We start from the raw sequence: 23,236 nt of genomic DNA on the forward strand, positions 1-23,236 counted from the left end.
CTGCTTTCTTTCTGTTTTGAATGACTTTTATCTCATTTTCTTACCTAATTGCTCCAGCTGGGACTTCCAGTACTATGTTGAATAGAAGTGTCAAGAGTGGACATTCTTGCCTTGTTCCTCATGTTAAAGGAAACACTTTCAGTTTCCCCTGTTAAGTATAATGTTAGCTGTGGGCTTCTCATAGATAGCCTTTATTAAGTATAATGTTAGCTGTGGGCTTCTCATAGATAGCCTTTATTATTTTGAGGCAATTTCCTTCTATTCCTGTTCATTAGTGTTTTATCACAAAAGGGTGTTATTTTTTGTGAAATTCTTTTCTGTGTTCATTGAGATGATCATTTGATTTTTATCCCTCATTCTGTTAATGTGGCATGTCACATTATTGACCTGATGTGTTGAACCATCCTTATATATGAAGGGTAAATCCCACTGGGTCATGATGTATAACCCTTTGAACAAGCTGTCAAATTATTTCCTAACATTTTGTTGGGAATTTTTGTGTCTACATTCATCAGGAATACTGGCCTATAACATTCTTTTCTTGTATTAATAGTATCTTTGGCTTTGGTATCAGGATAATGCTAGCCTCAAAGTATTACTTTGGGAGTGTTCCCACTTCTTCAATTTCTGATAGAGTTTTGAGAACTTGTGTTAATTCTTTAAATGTCTGGTAGAATGCACCTGTGAAGCCTTCTAGTCCTAAGCTTTTCTTTGTTATAACATAGTGTATATGTGCTTTTCTTTGTTCAGCATGCTCAGTCATGTCCGACTCTTTGCAACCATTTGGCCTGTAGCCCTCCAGGCTCCTCTGTCCATGGAATTTTTCAGGCAAGAATACTGGAATGGGATCTCCTCCAAGGGATCTTGCTGACCCAGGGATCTGACCCATGTCTCCTGAGTCTTCTATGTTGACAGGTGGATTCTTTACCACTGAACCATCCGAGAAGTCTGGCACGAAGGCTTGGGTGGTTCAGCTGGTAAGGAACTTACCTGTCAATACAGGAGATGCGAGTTTGATCCCTGGGTCAGGAAAATGCCATGGAGTGGGGAAGGGCACCCCGCTCCAGTATTCTTGCCTGGGAAATTCCGTGGACAGAGGAGTCCGTGGGGTTGCAAAGTGTTGGACACGACTGAGGGCATATGCTCCATTTTCTTTGTTGGGAGGTTTTTAATTAATGATTTAATTTACTTCCTCATTATTGGTCTGCTCAGAATTTTTTTATTTCTTCCAGATTCTAGGAATTTATATCTTATAGGTTACCCAATTAGTTGACGTATAATTGTTCATAGTGGTGTCCTATGATCTTTTTAATTTCTCTGGCACGAGTGCTAATGTCTCTTCTCTTTCACTTCTGATTTCATTTATTTGTCTCCTGTTTTTTTTTTCTTTAGTGAAAAATATCAGTTTTATTTTATTTTTTCCAAAACATTACTTAGTTTTGGATTTTTTAATTGTGTCTGCTATTTCATTTATTTCTGCTCTAATCTTTAATGTTTCCTTCCTCCTGTTAATTTAGGCTCAGTTTCTTCTTTTTCTAGTTTCTTCAAGTGTGAAGTTAAGATTTTTAATTTGAGATATTTCTTCTTTTTAGTGAAAGCACTTATTACTATAAATTTCCCTCTTAGTACTATTTTTCTGCATACCATAGTTTAGATACCTTGCATTTTCATTTTTGCTTGTCTCAAGATATTAAATAATTTCCTTTTTTATTTCTTTTTTGGCCCACTGGTTGTTCAAGAGTATGTGGTTAAACTTCCACATATTTGTGAATTTTCCAGTTTTCCTCCTGTTATTGATTTATAGTTCTATTTCAGTGTGCTTGTAGAAAAATTTAGTATGATTTAAATGATTATGATTTTATTTGTAGAAGACCCTAAAGACTTCACATTAAAAAAAAAAGAAACTGTGAGAACTAATAAACAAATGCAGTAACATTGCTGGATACAAGATCAACAAGCAAAAATCAATTGCATTTCAATACACTAACAATGAACTATCCAAGACAGAGATTAAGAAAATAATTTAATTTACAATAGCAAAAAAAGAATAAGACAGTTAGAATGAAGAGGTGAAAAACTTGTACTTTGCAAATCATATGAAGTAATGGAATGGATGCCATGATCTTAGTTTTTTGAATGTTGATTTTTATGCCAGCTTTTTCACTCTCTTCTTTCACCTTCATCAAGAGTCTTTAATTCCTCTCCGCTTTCTGCCATAAGTGTGGTGTCATCTGCATATCTGAGGTTATTGATACTTTTGGCAATCTTGATTCTAACTTGTGCTTCATCCAGCCTGGCATTTCGCATGATGTACTCTGCATATAAGTTAAATAAGCAGGGTGACAATATACAGCCTTGATGTACTCCTTTCCCGATTTGGAACCAGTCTGTTGTTCCATGTCTGGTTCTGTTGCTCCTTGACCTGCATACAGGTTTCTCAGGAGGCAGGTCAGATATTCTGGTAGTCACATCCCTTTAAGAATTGTCCACAGTTTGTTGTGATCCACAGAGTCAAAAGCTTTAGCACAGTCAATGAAGCAGAAGTAAATTTTTTTAGAATTCCCTTGCTTTCTCTGTGATTCAATGGATGTTGGTAATGTGATCTCTGGTTCCTCTGCCCTTTCTAAACCCAGCTTGTACATCTGCAAGTTCTTGGTTCACATATTTTTGAAGCCTAGTTTGAAGGATATTGAGCGTTACCTTGCTATCATGTGAAGATAGATTAGTCATGAGTATATTTGCATCAATAACCTTCAGAAAAGTGATCTATATGAAAGAAGATAAAGACTGAAATGCCAAAATAATAGGAGATTTTTAACCCTTCCCTCAATACAAGGCATAGCAACAAGAAAAGATATAGACGGCCTTTAAAATGCAGTATCTTTAGATATCTTAGGGTAAATCTTGTGTATCAACCTATTGAACTTTACTATCTAATATTCCAGACTATGCCTTCCTATCAAGCAAATATTAAAAATTCACATGAAAAATTTAATCATACAGTAAGTTAAAGGTTTTCTGTCTAATCAAAAACATCTTTGTGACCAGATGTGTGAGTTTTTCCCCACACCAACCAATTCTCCAACACCAACTAGGTGTCCTACAATTCAGTTCAGTTCTGACACCTCTGCTGGAGTTAGTGTCAGAGCCCGCAGGTTAAGGGCTCAGTCCCACAAGACTATCCCCACTTCAGATGTCAATCAAAGGAAGTGGGTCCCCAAGTTATCCACACTTGTGTCTGACAGCTACAAAACTGGGGTTGGCCCTGGCCCCCTCTCCTCAAGTTATAACAGTTCACATAACTCAAGGAAACTATTGACATTTGCTGATTCATTACAGTAAAGGATATGGATGAGCATACAGATGAAGAGGTATATAGCATGATGTCTAGAAGGGTTCCAAACATAGGAGTCGGGGTGTGCCACCCCTCCCAGTGCATGGGTGTGTTCACAAACCTGGAAGCTCTCAGAACGCTGTATGCATGCATGCCAAGTCTCTTCAGTCACGTGCAATTCTTTGCGACCCTATGGACTGTAGGCAACAGGCTCCTCTGTCCATAGGATTCTCCAGGCAAGAGTACTGGAATGGATTGCTATGCCCTCCTCCAGGGAATCTTCCCAACCCAGGGATCATACCTCTGTCTCTTATGTCTCCTGCCTTGGCAGGCAGGATCTTTACTACTAGTGCCACCTGGGAAGCCCCCTCAGAACCCCATGGTTCTGGGATTTTCATAGAGGCTTCACCACATAAGCATGATGGATAATTCAATTTCCAGTCCCTCTTTCCTTTCCCAGAGGACTGGGAGGGTAAGGCAAAAACTTCAAAGTTTCTGATCATGGTTCGGTTTTTCTGGTGACCAGCCCCCATCCTGATCTTCCTCTGCCTTTTACAAATCCAGCTTGTACATCTGGAAGGAGCCAGAGATCAAATTGCCAACATCCATTGGATCATAGAATAAGCAAGAGAGTTCCAGAAAAACATCTACTTCTGCTTCATTGACTATGCTAAAGTCTTTGACTGTGTGGATCACAACAAACTGTGGACAATTCTTAAAGAGGTGGGAATACCAGACCACCTTACCTGCCTCCTAAGAAACCTGTATGCAGGTCAAGAAGCAACAGTTAGATCCGGACATAGAACAACAGACTGGTTCCAAATTAGGAAAGGAGTACATCAAGGCTGTATATCATCACCCTGCTTATTTAATTTATATGCAGAGTACATCATGTGAAATGCCAGGCTGGATAAGGCTCAAGTTGGAAACAAGATTGCTGGGAGAAATAGCAACAACCTCAGATATGCAGATGACACCACCCTTTGGCAGAAAGTGAAGAGGAATTAAAGAGCCTCTTGATCAAGGTGAAAGAGGAGAGTAAAAAACTGGCTTAAAATTCAACATTTAACACATTGAGATCATGGCATCCGGTCCCATCACTTCATGGCAAATAGATGGAAAAACAATGGAAACAGTGACAGACTTTATTTTCTTGGGCTCCAAAATCACTGTGGATGGTGACTGCAGTCATGAAATTAAAAGACACTTGCTCTTGGAAGAAAAGCAATGACAAATCTAGACAGCATATTAAAAAGCAGAGACATTATTTTGCCTACAAAGGCCCATAGAGTCAAGAGTATGGTTTTTCCAGTAGTTATGTATGGATGTGAGAGTTAGAAAATAAAAAGGCTGAGCACCAAAGAATTGATGCTTTTGAATTGTGGTGCAAGAAAAGACTCTTGAGAGTTTCTTGGACAGCAAGGAGATCAAACCAGTCAATCCTGAAGGGAATCAGTCCTGAATATTCATTGGAAGGACTGATGCTGAAGCTGAAACTCCAATACTTTGGCCACCTGATTCGAAGAACTGACTCATTGGAAAAGACCTTGATGCTGGGAAAGATTGAAGGCAGGAGGAGAAGGGAATGACAGAGGATGAGATGGTTGGATGGGATCACTAACTCAATGGACACGAGTTTGAGCAAACTCTCAGAGATGGTGATGGACAGGGAAGCCTGGTGTGTTGCAGTCCATGAGGTCACAAAGAGTCGGACAAGACAGCGACTAAACAACAACCCCATCCTGAAGCTATCCTATAGCCCAGCAAGAGCAGCCTCATCAAAATAAAAGGAGGTCCATCACCTTCTTTTTACAAGGGATTTACAAGCTATGTGTCAGGAACAGATCAAATATTAGAGTGAAAGATACTCCTAGTGCCTTAATCTTTCAGGAAATTAGAAAGGTTTTGGGCAAGGAGCCAGGTACAAAGACCAAAATATATACTTCTTACTATATCACAATATCATATTAAATCACAAAGAAAAATCAGTAATTTCTATGATGGAATATAATGACATATTCCAACCCACAACCTCTAGTCATCTAAAGAAAATTTAAAATTCAGGCAATAGAAAAAATTAAAAGACTTTCCCTCCTGGAACTTGCAAAGCTACCTCTTAAGTATCTCTTTGTTGAAAGAAGAAAAAATCAACTGAAATTTCAGACTACTCAAAAATAAAAATAATTAAAACACTACAGACAGGAGATTACAGGGTTTTTTTTTTAAACAGTAATAAACACAAATTCTAGCACTAAATATTTCTATCAGAAATAATAAAAGAATGAAAATAATGAATGAATTTCCAGCCAAGAAACTTCAAAAAGTAAAACGAAACAAACCAAAAGAAATCACAATAATAGACCAAAGACAAAAAGGATTTGCATACAGTACAGAATAAAGAACACATAATTAATACATATTGTATTTCTGAAAATACTTATCAAATTCAAAAGTGCTAGCTAAAGTAATCAAGGAAAAGGGAGAAAGTGCAAACGTAGGAAACAAATCATGGAGTGAATAACAGCACATTAGGAAAAATCACTAGCGAGGCGCCGTGCTTCGGCTGGCGGTGGCCAGGCAGAGTCGCTGCAGGTGCTAGCAGTGCCCCACCCTCTCTCCACCTGGTGAGAGGTGGGCTCAGTGGACAGCAGCCCACACCAGCCACTGGCAGAGGCATCTCCCTGCTACGCCCACAATCCAAGGACCGGAGCTTCCACCCCGCACTGTGTCCCAGTGGCCACAGGACTGACCTGTCCCATCGCCTCTCCCCAGGCTCTCCAACCCAGCTGAACCTGACAAGCACTGCACCCCCAGCTTACCCTCACCACCACCACCTCCTCTAGTTAACTGCAGCGGCCAGAGCAAGCAGGAGGGCGAGGTGCAGTTAGTGAGTGGTCCTTGGCATCCAGACTACCAGACTGTCCAACTGGAGGACGGAGCAAGAGGACCTGGCCAGTGGTGCTGCCATGACGGCTATTTGGAAAGAGGCTGGAGTGCAGGAAAAAGTTAGTACCTGGGGAATACTGAAGAACCAAGACAGAAAGGCCAGAACACAAGTGTATGTTCTGTTCCGACAAGTCACCGAACTGTGAGGAGATTGGAAATGTTCTGAAACTCAGGGGTCCCCAACCTCTGGGATCTGATGACTGATGATCTGAGGTGGAGCTAATGTAATAATAATAGAAATAGAGTGCAAAATAAATGTCATGTGCTTGAATCATCCCCAAAATCATCTCCCCCCATCCATGGAAAAATTGTCTTCCACGAAACCAGTTCCTGGGGCCAAAAATGTTGAGAACTGCTTCTGTAACTATAAGATAGAGAATGGTTCAAAGGATGGATGCAGTCAAAGTTCTGGAATGTCATAAACGTGCGCCTGCAGTGTATATTCAAAGCAAAAGCTTCGTTGTGCCAGCCAGTGGAAATTCTAAGCTCTGGTCCCATATGACTCTCCTCCAAGATAATAAAAATATATCTACAACTGCAGAACATTCCTCTGGATAGTATAAGATAAAGTATAAGTATCCTCTGGATAGTATAAGATAAAGACAGTGAAGAAACTCTCTATCAAAGATACAATGGAGAGGGAGTGGGGGAGGTGCACGTGGGTATAGAGGTGTAGGGGGATGCATTTTTTTTCAGCTGGCACTTCATAAGGTAACCATTTTGTTTTACAAATTCCAGTTTGTGAGTTTTTCTCAATTATACAGTAACTTTTTGGACAAATTAGAGAGATACCAAGGCTCTGGTTCCTCATAGAGTTCAGGTGAAGAAGAGAAGTCTGCTCTGGGTCCCTTCATGGTCACCAAAACTGTTGATTGAAATATAATATGGCATAATATGAGAGTTGTGAGTTTAAGTTTTATTTGGGGCAAAATGATGACTATAACCTGGGAGACAACATCTTAGGTAGCTCGGGGGGAAGGTCAATCTTACATATGGTTTTAATAAAGGGTAATAAATGCAGTCAAGCACACATTTTGTCAGAGGCTTGCTGCTAGTCACAAGGAACAGATGTCAACATTAATAATTTTAGTGCTTTTCAGCAATCCCACTTCTGGGCATACACACCTAGGAAACCAGATCTGAAAGAGACACGTGCACCCCAATGTTCATCGCAGCACTGTTTATAATAGCCAGGACATGGAAGCAACCTAGATGCCCATCAGCAGACGAATGGATGAGGAAGCTGTGGTACATATACACCATGGAATATTACTCAGCCATTAAAAAGAATTCATTTGAATCAGTTCTAATGAGATGGATGAAACTGGAGCCCATTATACAGAGCAAAGTAAGTCAGAAAGATAAAGACCATTACAGTATACTAACACATATATATGGAACTTAGAAAGATGGTAATGATATCCCTATATGCAAAACAGAAAGAGACTCAGATGTATAGAACGGACTTGTGGACTCTGTGGGAGAAGGTGAGGGTGGGATGTTTCAAGAGAACAGCATCGAAACATGTATATTATCTAGGGTGAAACAGATCACCAGCCCAGGTTGGATGCATGAGACAAGTGCTTGGGCCTGGTGCACTGGGAAGACCCAGAGGGATCAGGTGGAGAGGGAGGTGGGAGGGGGGACCGGGATGGGGAATACATGTAAATCCATGGCTAATTCATTTCAATGTATGACAAAAACCACTGCAATGTTGTAAAGTAATTAGCCTCCAACTAATAAAAATAAATGGAAAAAAAATAAAATAAAATAATAATAATAATAATTTTAGTGCTTTTCTAGACATGAGGAGATGCAAGATTTGGGGCTCATAAAATCTTCTGCCAGTTTTTTCCCAGAGCACAGTGTGCCTCATTGTGTTGGAGGTCAGCAACTGCAGTGCCTAATAAATTAATTCTTTTTTTTTAAATAATAAGCTAATTCTTACAGAAGCAGATGGCAAGTGCCAAATTTTAGTTGGCAGCTTCTATTAATTTGCTAGAGTGGCTTACTTAACATAAAAAAGAGAGCTTTATTGCTCTCAACACAGGAAATTTCAAGGTTTTAAGAGCTCTATGCCAGGAACTAAGATGAAGACCAAATATATGTTTCTAATCATAAATCACAATATCACAAGGAAGAAAAAAATAAGCACACTAGATAAAATTGAAATTTCTATCACCTTTAGCTACAGTTGGGCTTTTGTGGTGGTGTTATAGATGTTCTATAGAGTTAATAGTGATGGTTGCACAAATTCTGTGATAACTATAACTCAGTGAATTATACACTTTAAATAGATGATTTAGATGGCATGTAAAGATATCTCAATAAAACTGTAAACAGAAATTTTAATAGATGATTTAGTGCTAATCAATAGTGTTATGACATTTTATCTCATATTTTCTCTGCAATTCTTCCCTAGCACATTGTGCATCTGCCATATGAATTTTATGATATCAAGAATAATTATTTATTTCTCCTTTACTCACCAGACTGTAAGAGTTGTGAAGATGTTGTTTGACATAATGCTGTATTTCTAAAACTAGAACAGAAAAAGATCCTCATAAATGTTATCTGAAATGATCAATAAACCAGTAAAAATGAGCCTCTATATGAGCTGACACAAACTAACCTCTCTGGCCTCCATTATGGCCCAATCTGCCTCGATTTTGAGTCACTTATTTTCAGTGTGAATTTGTGGTATGATTTGAACTGAAATAGAATGCCACTTAGCACAATGTGAAGGGTTGCATCACATTTCATATGTTTAATTTAACTCAACAGATTTTCATTAACACTTTAGTTAAAGTTCAATACTAAACAAGTAATACATTTTCTGTTCTTTTAAAAAAAATCAAGCGCATTTCACTCTTGTGTTTCACAAATTACGTTTTCTGGGAAAAACTGCAAATCGTAACAGATTTATTACAGTTCTTTTAGCAAAGTCCAAAGCCCAATATTGTAATTCAGAGTCCAATGCTGACTTCGTGGTATTGCTCAGTACAAAATTTTTACAACGTATACTCTTAACAGATTTAATTGTCAACTGCTAAAGTTACCTCAGCAAAATATTTCCCGCTGTGAGTTAATGAAATCAGCTACCTTCCTGACCCTCCAACAACTTGGAGAAGCAGCTTCTATGGCCCAGCTTTAGAGGTGAGACAGGGCCAGTTGAGAAGAAAGTGTAGTCAGGATCAACACACACAGTGTGACACTGCCCCTGGAAATATTTTTTCTTTTGAACTTTCCTGGATAGTCATCTTGCCTCTTCTTAGGGGTCACCTGCTCAGACTTGATGGCCTTTAAGGACCTCCTGGACCAAGTTGGAGGCCTGGGGAGATTCCAGATCCTTCAGATGCTTTTCCTTTGTGTCTCCAGCCTCATAGTCAGCCCTCACATCGTACTGGAGAACTTCACTGCAGCCGTCCCTGGTCATCGCTGCTGGGTCCACATTCTCGACAATAACACTGACTCGGCTAATGACACTGGGACCCTCAGCCCTGATGCCCTCCTGAGAATCTCCAGCCCACTGGACTCAAACCTGAGGCCAGAGAGGTGTCGTCGCTTCAGCCGCCCCCAGTGGCAGTTCCGTCACCTGAATGGGACCTTCGCCAACATGACTGACCTGGACACGGAGCCCTGTGTGGACGGCTGGGTGTATGACTGAAGTACCTTCTCCTCCACCATCGTGACTGAGGTAGGAGTCTTCATTTACCTCTTGTGAGTACATGGTCTGAGTGTTTAGTGGTAACAGAGGAATGAACATGCTTCTAGCCTCTAGTCACTAGGTAGGTGTTTGTTCTTTGTTGTTTTGGCAAGCATTAATTACTTCTCTATTAAATGATGGTTTCAGAAATAGACATGAACCCTGCTTTCACAGTGCTTTTATTCTTAGGAAGACCCGGTTTAAGCAAGTATTACATGATATTTGGTAGTGAGTTAGAAACATCTGGAAGCTTAACAAAAATCACTATGCCCAAGACTACCTCAGAACTACTATATAGGAAATCTGTGGCAAAATTCAGGCATCAGTAGATTCTTTTTTTTTTTCCATTTATTTTTATTAGTTGGAGGCTAATTATTTTACAATATTGTAGTGGTTTTTGCCATACATTGACATGAGTCAGCCATGGATTTACATGTATTCCCCATCCTGGCCCCCCCTTCCAGCTCCCTCTCCACCCGATCCCTCTGGGTCTTCCCCCCCACCCCACCCCCTTAAAACTCAAATCGCTGCACTCTGTGGTCAAGATTTAGAATCAGTTAGTATGGAGTGAAACAGGGCATTAATAGAACTTAATAGATTGAGAGGAGGCTTCTCCAAAAAATTAATGTTTAAACTGAAATCTGAATGAAAAGATCAGCTACTGCAGAAATGGAAGATTAAGAGGAAGGTAGAGGCCTGATATTAAATTTGCAAGTAATATTAAGGTGTTTCCACTAAGGACTTATAAGATTCGATGGAGCTCTCCTTTGCTGGTTCTCCTTCTCTTCCAGCGGGACCTGGTATGTGATTATCAGTCACTGAACTCAGTGGCTAAATTCCTACTCGTGGCCGGACTGCTTGTTGGAAGCATCATGTATAACTATTTATCAGACAAGCGAGTATCTCTAGATAATAGCTCTTTTTACTCCTGGGTATTTTGATCAATTCAAGAATCATTCTTTCATTAATGAATAAATATCACAAACTTCACCATCCTAGAGCTACCCCGGTCTCCAATCTTTTAGAAACACAAACAGAATTAATCAGTGTGGTGAATGCTGTTTTTTCAACATTAAGTTTTGTATACTAAACACAATAATGATATTTCCATCAGATCTGAAGCACAGCAGGACAGGATGTAGAAAGGAGGTGCTGTAACATGTGGTTTAGGGGCATGAGAAAGAGTTATCTACGGAAACAGAGAAGATGCCTCGTGGCATGAGACTCAGCCTATGTGAAGACACAGATATGGAAAATGACTTTGTTGGCCTTGGTTAGGGTTGCCATGTTCAGTCCTTCCTGGGCTCTATGGGATGGATGACTGTGGCTTCTTAGAAAATAAGTCTTAGAAAATTTAGAATATTAAAATCATAACAAGAATCTTCTCTGACCACAGTACAAAAATAGAAGTTAAAAACAGGAGATCTTTCACATCAGTTTAGCCTTAGCCTTAGCCTGCGGGGTCCTAGAGTCCCTAAATCCACTGTGTTCTGGATGCTAAAAAGACATCTTACTATGCTAAATACATCTGTTGGCACAAGAAATATTTATGATGTGTATAAATTTCTAACATTGCAGGCTGTCTTATTTGGTTTCGATTGCTGTTGAAGATTCACTAGTAACAGAGTAGAGAAGACACTTTGTTATGCTCAGGTTATGAACAAGAAGGCTGCTTCTGACATCTGTTGCTGAGTCTCTTAGGTTTCAAGTGTGAAGTTTCACTTGTTAAAACATTCCCTAAATTTCACAGCGTGTCCTTTCGTCACGTATGTTTATAATATATTGCAATCGGTCCCATATTCTCACCTGTACTTGATTCTCAGGTTTGGGCGAAAGACGACTCTTCAGATGATGTTTGCTCCAGCTCGCCATTGCTGACACCTATGCAGTCATTGCCCCCACCTTCCTCGTTCACTGCTCACTACGCTTCTTGGCTGGGCTTCCTGTCCCAACCATAATAGCAAACATTACTATACTTGGTAAGTCAACACTTTGGATATTGTACAATTTGACTTGACTGTGATGGTGACATTCCACCTTTACTTGAGGTCAAAATTCTGTTTGTATTTTCTTTCAGTTTTAGAGTGGATGGCGCCCTGATTCCAAACCATGGGAACAGCACTAGTAATCTGTGCCAGTGGCGCTGCACAAATACTCTTAGGAGGTCTGGCTTTTGCCATTCGAGGCTGGTGCACCCTTCAACTGGTGTTTTCTGTGCCATTATTTGTCAGCTTTCTGTTTTCAAGGTATAAGCTCTCCCTCAGTATTAGAAGGTCCTAGAATGAAAGAAGCATGGGAATTCCCCAGCAGTCCAGTAGTTAAGACCCCCACCTTCCAATGCAAGGGGTGCGGGTTCGATCCCTGGTCAGGGAACTAAGATACCACATGCGGCAGCAGGTGGCCAAAAATTAAAATAAATAAATAAAACTTGTGAAAAATAAAGAAAGAAAGAAGCATGGAATCAGGACACTTGAATTCTGTTTGGTCTTTGCTCAACCCTTGAGCATGTACTCTACTAATCTGTGCAATTCAATAAGCTAAATAGACAGGGTTGCCAAATAATATTATGGACATGAAATTAAATTTGAATTTCAAATAGGCAACAAATATTGCTGTATAATAACATGCCAAATGTCACATGACATGTAGTTACAGTGAAAATTATTCATTGTTTGTGTGAAATTTCCATTTATCTGAGAGTTCTGTATTTTTACATGCTAACTGGATGAAATGTAGGCTATCCCATCAAATTCAAATTTCAGATAAATAGCAAATAAAATTTTAGTATAAGTATGTCCAAAATATTTCTTGGAGTTATTCAGTTTGATTAAAAATTTAGCTAAGCACATTATACTTTTATTTGATAAAATTGGCACATCTCCTGAATAAGAGGGGAGCCAATAAACCTCCTGTCTGTATCATCCTTGCATTTTCTTTGTCATGGTACAAGAGAAGTAAATTTTTATTTTCTGGTATAACCTATCAGTGATGAGTATTAGATGGGAGGGAAAAGGCATCTACAGGGGAGGAAAAACTTCCTTCTACCTTCTTATATTCTGTGGGTAACCTTGGATACAAGAGAAATTAACAGGAGAAATGCACACAAATGTATTTAATATTTGTACATGTATAAATGAGTCTTCAAAAGAAAAATTAAAACCTAAAGAGGCCATTAAGCCCAAAAGCTTATATGCCTTTTCACATTAAAAGCAATAAACTGTGAGTATGTGACAAGACAAAGAGGAAAGGGCAGTAATTTATGGGATAGTGACTAGAAAGCTTATGGAAAAACTAAGGAAAAGTAAGAGTGGTTTCAGTAAGTTTGTTTGTACAGGTCTGTTTGGGCATCACTTCCCAGTCTTTGGTGATAAGACTGTTCTTCCCTTCCTGACACAGAACGGGCATCTTTCTCAGGGGAAATTTTATGACCTACATTTAGGTAGAAAGGGGGAGGTCGGAGAGTTCTCTTCCTGGATCTTCCACTTCTCAAGTGTAGTGCCTTCAGCTCAAAATAATCAATATACCAAAGCATCATTTTTTTCTATAGCACATCCCGAACCCTTTCATATTTATGGACAAAAGTTATATGAAAAACAGGGAAATGTGAGTTAGTTGTACCCTGTCCTCTTTGATTAGGTGGCTGGCAGAGTCTGCTCAGTGGCTGATTATCACCAACAGACCCGAGGAGGCCTTAAAGGAACTTTAAAAAGTTGCACACAGGAATGGAAGGAAGAATGTTGGAGACACCCTAACCATGGAGGTGAGGAGGCTGAGAGGTGGTTATGGAATATAGGGAAGATATAACCTAACATCTATAGGTAGTTAGTATCTGTAAGAAGAATGGCAAGTAAGATCACAGGTGTGGGTGTGGGTCTTCTGACCTTACCCTGGTTTTCAAAGAGTGTCAACATCATCTGAGCTAAAATTAGAGAAGGATATGCAGTTGCTAAAGGACTGGACACATATCTTAGTCAATGGAAGCAGAAAGCACTGAGCAGTAATAATAATGAAGATTGTGTATTGGTCTCACTCTATGTAAGAGAAAGTAATTTTTAAAAATCCATTCTTTTCTAATAAATGTTCTGATGACCATTTTTCAGAGCAGCAAGGGTAATGGCAAGAAGGATTAGAGACTATACAGAATAGAGAACAAGGAGGTTCTCTGTCAGTTCATTCACCCATGCACCCTCTTTCATGGTCTATTTAGTGAGCACCTATCTGTGGCAGGTTCTGTTCTGTTCCAGCAAGTATGGTGTGACCACCATCATGAAAATCCACATTGTGTACAGTTTACATTCTACATTACAAGTTCCAAGAGCAGAAATGAGCCAAAATGTCTCAGAGAAGCTTTCATCTTATTTTCTTTCCTAGGCATAGAAGGTAGATACTGTTTCAGATCATTAGTTAAATCATTCTTCATGTCATGCACATATATAAAGTGCGTATTGAAAAATTATATTGTGCCAGGCATCATGCCAGATCATAAATAATAGAATAAGTCAGAGTCCCAGCCTTCAAGGAGCTGTCCTATTAGTATGAGAGAGAAAATTAATAGACACTTTTTAATCTAAATGTTTAAAATGATCAGAGACTGTAAAGAATGCTAACAGAGACAAGGAATAAAACATCTACCCCCTTTCACTGATAAAAGAGCAAATTAAAAGTTAGGCACTCAAAATGGAGGAATAAAACATGAATGTAAACATGTAATCACACATAAAATAGAGTTTCCTACAGTCCTAGAAAAATGAAGAGGTCCTTTCGGTGATGGTGGTGGTTTAGTTGCTAAGCTGTATCTTGCAACCCTGTGGACAGTAACCTGCCAGGCTCCTCTGTCCATGGGGTTCTCCAGACAAGAATACAGGAGTAGGTTGTCATTTCCTTCTCCAGAGGTCCTTTAGAAGGTTTCAAATAAGAAAAAGGAAAACACACCTGAGAATTGAGAGCCCACTAAAGATGGTGAGAAGAAACCAGTTTCCCCAGAGCTGAGGCCATTACAGAGACAGTGGCACCGAGGGTTCTTGATATGAACGGGAAAGTGCTGGCTTGAGCTTAAAAACAAAATGAGGGAGGTGAACCTTGAAATTTGGGTGGGGCTCTGAAATTCAATTCTTCTGGCCCAATACAAAGGAGGAAAGCTTAAATACCTACAGGCCCAGGCAGATACAAAAATAAGTTATATTAGCTGGAAGCAAGAAAAGAGCAATTCATAATCAAGAATGACAACTGACAATCAGCTCAGTGACAACAGGGAACAAAAATAGCATGGCACATCCGTAGCAGTTAAAATGTAGTTTATGCAAGAGTACCTTAAACTACATTTGAACGAATGGATAGCTAATGGGCTTTCATTTAATTGTTTTATTTTGTAAAGATAATTTAGAAATTTGTGATCTTTGTCCTGTTTAATCCATCTGATGGGTAGCCAAACACATCTGCTCCGAAAAATCCTTCTAGCTTAAGGCTGCTCCACTTTCTATCAATACCGATCAATTGATTACTCCAGATTTCCAAGAAGGGTGGCCTTTCAATTCTCTGAATCCCCTTTATCATGAAATTTTTCTAACGAATTTGGTGGTATAATTTTATTTGTGGAGCTGGGATGATAATGGGGCTAATAGTATTTGAATAATTAATAAATCAATAACTGCCTGAACCATGTGAGATGGAATTTCATGTGTACACTTGTGGCTTCTGTACAGCCTTGGAAATCCTTGTGAGAGAGGCATTTTTTTCCCCTCCTATTTTTTCTGATCCTGATTCATTTTTCTGAGATGTAAGTGTCATATAATATTATAATAGATCCCAATGTAAACATAATGATTCAACATTTGTATATATTGCAAAATGATCACCACAATAAGTCTAGTTAGCATCTGTCATCACATAGTTACATTTTGTTTTCTTGTAAAAAGAAATTTTAAGATCTACTCTCTTAGAAACTTTTCAAATATGCAATACAGTGTTACTAACTATATTCACCATGGTGAACATTACACCCCTAGGACTTTTATATTTTCTAACTGCAAGTTAGTATCTTTTAAACCCCTTGACCCATTTCACCCACCTACCCCTTAAACCCTACCTTTGGCAAACACTAGTCTATTCTCTGTATCTATGAGCTTGGTTTTGTTTTGTTTTTAGGTTCTACGTGTAAGTGAGATCATATGATATTTGTCTTTCTTTGTCTGGCTTGTTTCACTTAGCATAATTGCCTAAAGGTCCATCCATGTTGTCAGAAACGGCAATATTTCCTTCTTTTTACAGCTAAATAATACTCCATTAGGTATATAAGCTACATTTTCTTTATCCATTCATCCATTAATAGACCCTTAGGCTGTTTCCCTATCTTGGCTATTATAAATAATGCTGCAGTGAACATGAGGGTGCAGGTATTTATTTAAGTTAATGTTTTCATTTTCTTCAGATAAATTCCCACAAGTTGAATTGCTGGATCATATGGTAGTTCTCTTTTTAATTTTTTATGAACCTCTACGCTTTTTTCTATACTAGCTACACTAATTTACATTCCCACCAACAGTATGCAAGAGTTCCCTTTTCTCCACATTCTTGCCAATACTTGACATTTCTTATCTTTTAAATGATAGCCATTGCAACAGATTATATATCACTGTGATTTTTATTTGCATTTTCCTAATGATTAGGGAGGGACTTCCCTGGTAGCTCAGCTGGTAGAGAATCTGCCTGCAATGTGGGAGACCTGGGTTCCATCCCTGGGTTGGGAAGATTGCCTGGAGAAGGGGACGGCTACCAACTCCAGTATCCGGGCCTGGAGAATTCCATGGACTGTATAGGGTCAGACATGGCTGACTTTTCACTTTCACTTTCAGTGATTAGGGATGTTGAACACTTTTTCATGTATCTATTAGCCATCTGTATATCTTCCTTGAAGAAAAATGTCTATTCAGACACTCTTCTCACTTTTTAATTGGATTGTTTGGCTTTTTGCTATTGAGTTGAATGAGTCCTTTACATGTTTTAGATTTTAATCCCTTATAAGATATATAATTTGCAAATATTTTTTCTCTTTGTATAGGTTGTCACATTTTGGGGGGTTTCCCCGGTGACTCAGCAGTAAAAAATTCACCTGCAATGCAGGAGATGCAGCAGGAGCAGCAGGTTCGATCCCTGGGTGGGGAAGATCCCCTGGAAAAGGAAATGGCAACCCACTCCAGTATTCTTACCTAGGAAATCCTATGGACAGAGGAGCCTGGTGGGCTACAGTCCATGGGATTGCAAAGAGTCAGACACAACTCAGCAACTAAGTGCACACATTTTCTTATTCCTAGTCATTGTTTTAATGAGAAAGAAATTGAGGCTTAGAGATGTCCTATTACCTTCATTAAAGTGTATATTTAGCATTTAACAAAGCTATTGCATAATGACAGGTAATAAAGTCTGGGTGTAAATCATACAACTCCAATATCACCCCTGATTTTTGTCCTCAGATTTAGTTCTAGGCATCTCATTCATGGAGGCACAACATGCTAGGGTTTCCCTGAAAGAGGCTGACCCAAGAGCCAAAATTAAGTCTCTCAAGGAAATTATTCTCCTCCTTCCTGGAAAAAAAAAAAAAAAATCTGCCAACAGTCACCTGAGAAGCAAGCTCAGTGCCAGACCTTCATGCCCCTCTGGTACAAGTGAAACTTCGAACTTAAATCCAATAACTCTTTCTTTATCCCCTTCCTGACCTAAATCTATAACCTTGACATCCCTTTTGATGCCCAGCAGGCAAACTGAGTCTCTTATTGAAATGTCCTGTCACTGCACAATTTCCCCTTACCTCCCTGATTCTCCATTCTCAGCACCTTATGTCTTCATTACTCATCATTACATCTTCAGTGGCTATATTTTCCAGTAGAAAAGGGAGTCATCTGTTGGGGGCCTCATACTGTCTATCACTGCGTGACAAACGAATAGTTTGTTGCTGTTTCAAAGGTCCTGAGATCCACCATGCAGGAGGAGCTGGAGGCAGCACAGACCACACCTTCTGTGTTTGACTTGTTCCGCATACCCAACCTGCATAAAAGGATCTGTCTCCTGTCCTTTGTGAGGTGGGCTTCACACAATGCATGAGGGATGTTAAAATAGTGAAGACATGATTGTATTTGTTATTTCAGCATCTATAACATGCTAAAGAGACAGATTTGAGATAAAGCATGAAGAAGTCAAGAACATGATTGCCAGGTTTGGAGAAAGTAAAAGGGTTATGAAAAGACAGACACAGAACCAATCATACAGTGAGGAGTTCTATTTATCACATCACCCTAAAGGTCTATCACTAAAGATGTTGCTGAGAATGTCAATCATGGCACAGATCTTGGCTATAAGTTTCTTCACTTGTTTTCATGTTCATTGAAGTAAAACTATAAACAAAAAGTAAAGTGGTCAGATGCATGCAGTTCAATGAATAGTTCCATATATAAATATATAACCATCACCCAGATCAAGGTTTAGAAAAAAAGCTAAAATTCTGGAAGGCCCCATTATGTCTCCTCCATAACAAAACTCCCTGGATTCCCCCCAAAAGTGTAATAATAATTATGACTTCCATCATCATATAATTATTTTGTGATAATTTTTAAATCATCACCTCACAAGGAAATTGTTTTTATAAAGTCCCCAAGATTTGTTTTAACCAGGTATGTTAAGACATGCAAACTTGGAAATGACTCTCATGAAGGAAGTTTTACTCACAAATCCCTAGAAAGAGGAAGTATGTGACAAGCCAGATGGGGCCTTGCAGGGAAGCACCTGGATCAGTCGGAAGAGGATGGCCCAAGCCTTTATTGGGGTTTTATGGGAAAGAATGAGAAGAGATTATGTATCTTGAGTAAGCTGAGGGTTGGACTGTTTGAATAATTTCAGCAGGATCTGTGCTATAGAGATGGCTCTGAGCTGTCCAACACCTGACCCTGGAGTTATTTAGGGCAGGGAGAATATTGGCTTGGTGTGAGAGTTTGATAAAAGGGATGCTTGGGGGTGTGGGCCCTGGATTGGTGGTTTGTATATCAAAGATACCCTCACAGGGGAGCAGTTTGCTGCCTTATCAGTGAGCCCTGGAAGAGGAAGACTCTCCACGATCAAGGCCCCATCTGCCAGTGAATCAAAAATACAGAAAATTTTACAGTATAATCAAAATTGAAATATTCTACAAATCAGACCATGTCTGAATACTCTAACACCAAGTCTTAGCTTACTGGCGCAATATCATTATTTGTATGATTGGAGAATCTAAACTCATGACATCTGTCTTACCTCTTTTGTCCACCCACAGACTTCTAACCACCATACCAGTTTTTGGCCTATTCCTCCACCTCCAGTTTGTGGGGGAAGACATTTTCCTACTCCAAATTCTCTTTGACATAGTCCAACTTCGAGGCAATTATGCTGCAGTTTCAGCACTGAATCACCTGGATCACAGAGTAAGCCAGATGGTTTTCATATTCCGGCTGGCCGTCTCCATTCTCCTCCTGATCTTCATACCCCAAGGTGAGAAAATAACTCAGCATGAAAAATAGGTTTCTCAGGATCCTCCCCTCAGGAACTATATGGATCACACCTAGCTAAAGCCAGAAGGAAAGCAGCATTGTGTTCTAAGGATTCCCTGAAACCAATCTAGGGGGTTAGTAAAGCTTCTGCACTTAAATTGCTGGGAAAAGAACTGTCAGAAGAAAGTAATTCTCCTCTGCCCTTTTAAGTTCTTCTGTCTGGACTAAGAATTAAATTGACATGAGACGAACTAACAGGAGAAAATCAAACAAAATTTACTAACGTGTATAAACATGGGAAAGTGAAAGTGTTAATCACGCGGGAGGGTCCGACTCTTTGCAACCCCATGAACTGAAGCCTCTGTCCCTGGCATTCTCCAGGCAAGAATACTGGAGTGAGTAGCCATTCCTTTCTCCAGGGAAACTTCCTGACCCAGGGATTGAACCCAGGTCCCATATTGCAGGCAGATTCTGTACTGACTGAGTCACCATGAGAAGCGTGAGACCCAGGCAAAATTGAGTAACCTATCAAAATCGCCAAAGCCGACCTTCAATACCGTCTTCAGCTAAAAACAACAGAGAAAAACAGGATGTTGAGGGGTAGTGGTTTAGGACTTCAAAGGGGAGGAAGGCAATTTGCCTGGAGATGGAAAAGATGTTTGGTAAACAAGGGTTCACTTGGCCATGTAGAAACAATGGGACATAGAGAGGATGCTGGTCTCTGGGCCCCGCTGAGTTTCCCCCACCATACCTAGCCCATGTTGTCTGCAGACATTTCTAGTGTTAGGTCTATTCCAGGACTAAGCGCTTTACCTAAATTCTTTCATCAGCTAAGGGGAGGTAAAAAAAAAAAAAAAAGACTTCCTGGATCTTCTATTTCTCAAAACTAACCAACCTAAATTAACCTTCATGTCAAAGAGACACATTTTGGGGTGGTGAGTTTTGCTCCCCTACAGAATCAAATGTAATTAAAGTCGGCTCAGACATATGATTGTATTCATCGCATCTGAGAAATATCTGGAAACTGGTGCCATCTATGATTGGCAGTTACTCTAGGACAGCAATTAATCATTTAGTGGTGTTGGTTTACTGACTAAGTTGTGTCCAACTGTTTATGACTTCATAGACTGTAGCCCCATAGACTGCAGCCCATCAGGTTCCTCTGTCCTTGGGATTTCCCAGGCAAGAATACTGAAGTAGGTTGCCATTTCCTTCTCCAGGGGATCGTCCCATCCCAGGGATTGAACCTGTGTCTCCTGCATTGCAGGCAAAGCCTTTACCCCTGAGCCACCTTTGGCCAATCATACTTTACACAGTAAAGAGGGTCTAGACCTTGTAATAGTCTCTCATGTGAGGACACAATACTGCCACTTCCTCTGACTGGGCTCTTTCTTGGTTCTATAGCTTCACTGAAAATGTATCCTCTGATCTTTATGTAACTACCTCTATGTCTCATGTCTGGTCACCATTAGGGCAACTCTAGTTTAGGGGTGTCATCTTAACTTCAAGAAATAAAATTCCCTGTCTTCAAGCAGAGAAGAGTTAGAGCAGAGGCAGAAAGCAAAGCAGAGAGCAGTTAAGAGCCTATCTTATGATCTGTTTTACTAAACTGAATGATCATATGTAACGAAGAGGGAAACCCAGCTGTTCACATGCTTCACCTAACTCCCAGTGCAGGGATGCACTTTATGGGATCCCAGACTGTTGGGGTTCCACTGCTCACCTTGAATATTAGCAGTGATGCAAGTTTGCTACCTAATGACAGGGCCCACTCCCAGTATTGTAGCGCTCATAATGAAATTTCCTTGCAGGGAAGGACATGTAGGCATAGAAAACAGACTCTCTGAAATTTCCCTTCTGTTGTTTCCAAAATCAGGCTATTTTCCCAAAAGAGATTCTTACATTTGATTATTGAAACATTGTCCTAGATAAAGACACTCTCCAGATTATCCATTAATACAGGAGTCCTGTCCTTGTATTAATCTCTTCTGCAATACTGCAGCTGCTAAGTTGCTTCAGTCATGTCCGACTCTGTGAGACCCCATAGACAGCAGCCCACCAGGCTCCCCCGTCCCTGGGATTCTCCAGGCAAGAACACTGGAGTGGGTTGCCATTTCCTTCTCCAATGCAGGAAAGTGAAAAGTGAGAGTGAAGTCACTCAGTCGTGTCTCTGCAATACTAGTCCATGTCAATATTGTGAAAGCTCCTGGGTTTTAATCTGTTGAGACATGGATGAATCTTATTGCTCACATGACAATCCTACATTCTACCTGAGGGGTAGAGGAGACACTGGAGAAAATAAATGAAATCAAGTTCTGCTGGTCTCACCATCCCTCTCCTTTTCTGGCAAATCTCAGAGAGGCAGGGACAGTTGATGAAATAATTCAGACCCTTTTATTCACCATAAGTCATAAAATGTAGCTAAGTCACATTTCTCAGCCTATTAAACACCGCACATTTTCAGCCTCTGTGTAGTTTCTCTTCTACGTATTTTACACTAGAGAACAGCTCCAATAGGGTCTTCTTCATTTGATCGGGCTTCCCAGTTGTGCAGTGGGAAAGTCTCCACCCGCCAAGGCAGGAGACACAGGAGACACATTTTCCATCCCTGGGATGGGACGATCTCATAGAGAAGGAAACATCAGCCCACTCCAGTGTTCTTTGTCTGGAAAACTCCATGGATAGAGGAGCCTGACAGGCTACAGCCCACGGGTCAGACAGGATTAATCACACAAGAACAGTGTGTGACAGGCTCTATCTCATTATCTCTATCTCGTTTGTAATTATGGGGATGCTAATTCCTTCAGCTCAGATTGCCTGAACCTCACTGGTTTTCTTCTCTCCAGACATGCAGACCCTGCGTGTGGTCACAGCAACTTTGGCAGTAGGAGTTTCTGGTGCTGCATTCTCCAGCTGTCTTTCTCATGCATTTGAACTGACTCCTACTGTACTCAGGTATGAAAATTCATGGATACTCTTTCAAAAACAGACCTCTGCCAGCTAACTGACACTTATTGGAGGAGGAAAACTAAGATTGGTTAGTTATCAAAAGTAACCAAGTGTAATAACAAAAACCTAACAATTTATACCCAAAGATTATTTAAAGTTTTTGCCAGACACTGGGTAAAGTCTTCATGTGCGACATCTCATGTGATCTTCTGAACGACAAGAAGGGAAGATGTCATGAGTATCGGTTATTCTTAATGATCAAACTGGGGCATAATGCACTTAACTGCACTTGAATTTGAAGAAAAAAAATTGCTAGCAAATTAAAGAGAAAATTTCAAAAGGTAGCATATGTGGTCAACCTTCTGCACTGCTATGCTGTCTCCCATAATCAAAGTAAAGTGATACATCACAAAATTACATGTGTAGATTTTTACCTGACTTTCTTGGATTATTGTTTACACCCCAAGGGTAACAGCTCTGGGAATCATAGGAGTTGCTTCTGCTACTGGGACAGCCCTGGCTCCTCTCTTGATGATCCTAAGTGTGTATTCCCCACACCTGCCCTGGATCATCTATGGAGTCTGCCCCATCCTTGGTGGCTTTGTCATCCTACTCCTTCCCAAAACCAGGAATAAGCCTCTGCCCGACTCCATCCAGGATGTGGAAAATGAGTGAGTAAACCCTCTAAGCATCCCTTGGGGGAACTGAGCACTCAGGGTCTGTGATGAGGAGGAAAAAACATGAGTTGAGACGCTGTCCCCCAAACAAGCTAAGATCTAATCTATTTCC

At 40.0% G+C, this 23,236-nt stretch overlaps 1 pseudogene; it reads left to right on the forward strand.

The window, feature by feature from the left end:
- The first annotated feature begins 9,554 nt into the window (after positions 1–9,554).
- Positions 9,555–22,502, forward strand: LOC110151931 (organic anion transporter 7-like; annotated as a pseudogene).
- Positions 22,503–23,236: the final 734 nt, after the last annotated feature.

The sequence above is a fragment of the Odocoileus virginianus genome, chromosome 28 (genome assembly GCF_023699985.2).
Source record: "Odocoileus virginianus isolate 20LAN1187 ecotype Illinois chromosome 28, Ovbor_1.2, whole genome shotgun sequence".
Lineage (NCBI taxonomy): Eukaryota > Metazoa > Chordata > Mammalia > Artiodactyla > Cervidae > Odocoileus > Odocoileus virginianus.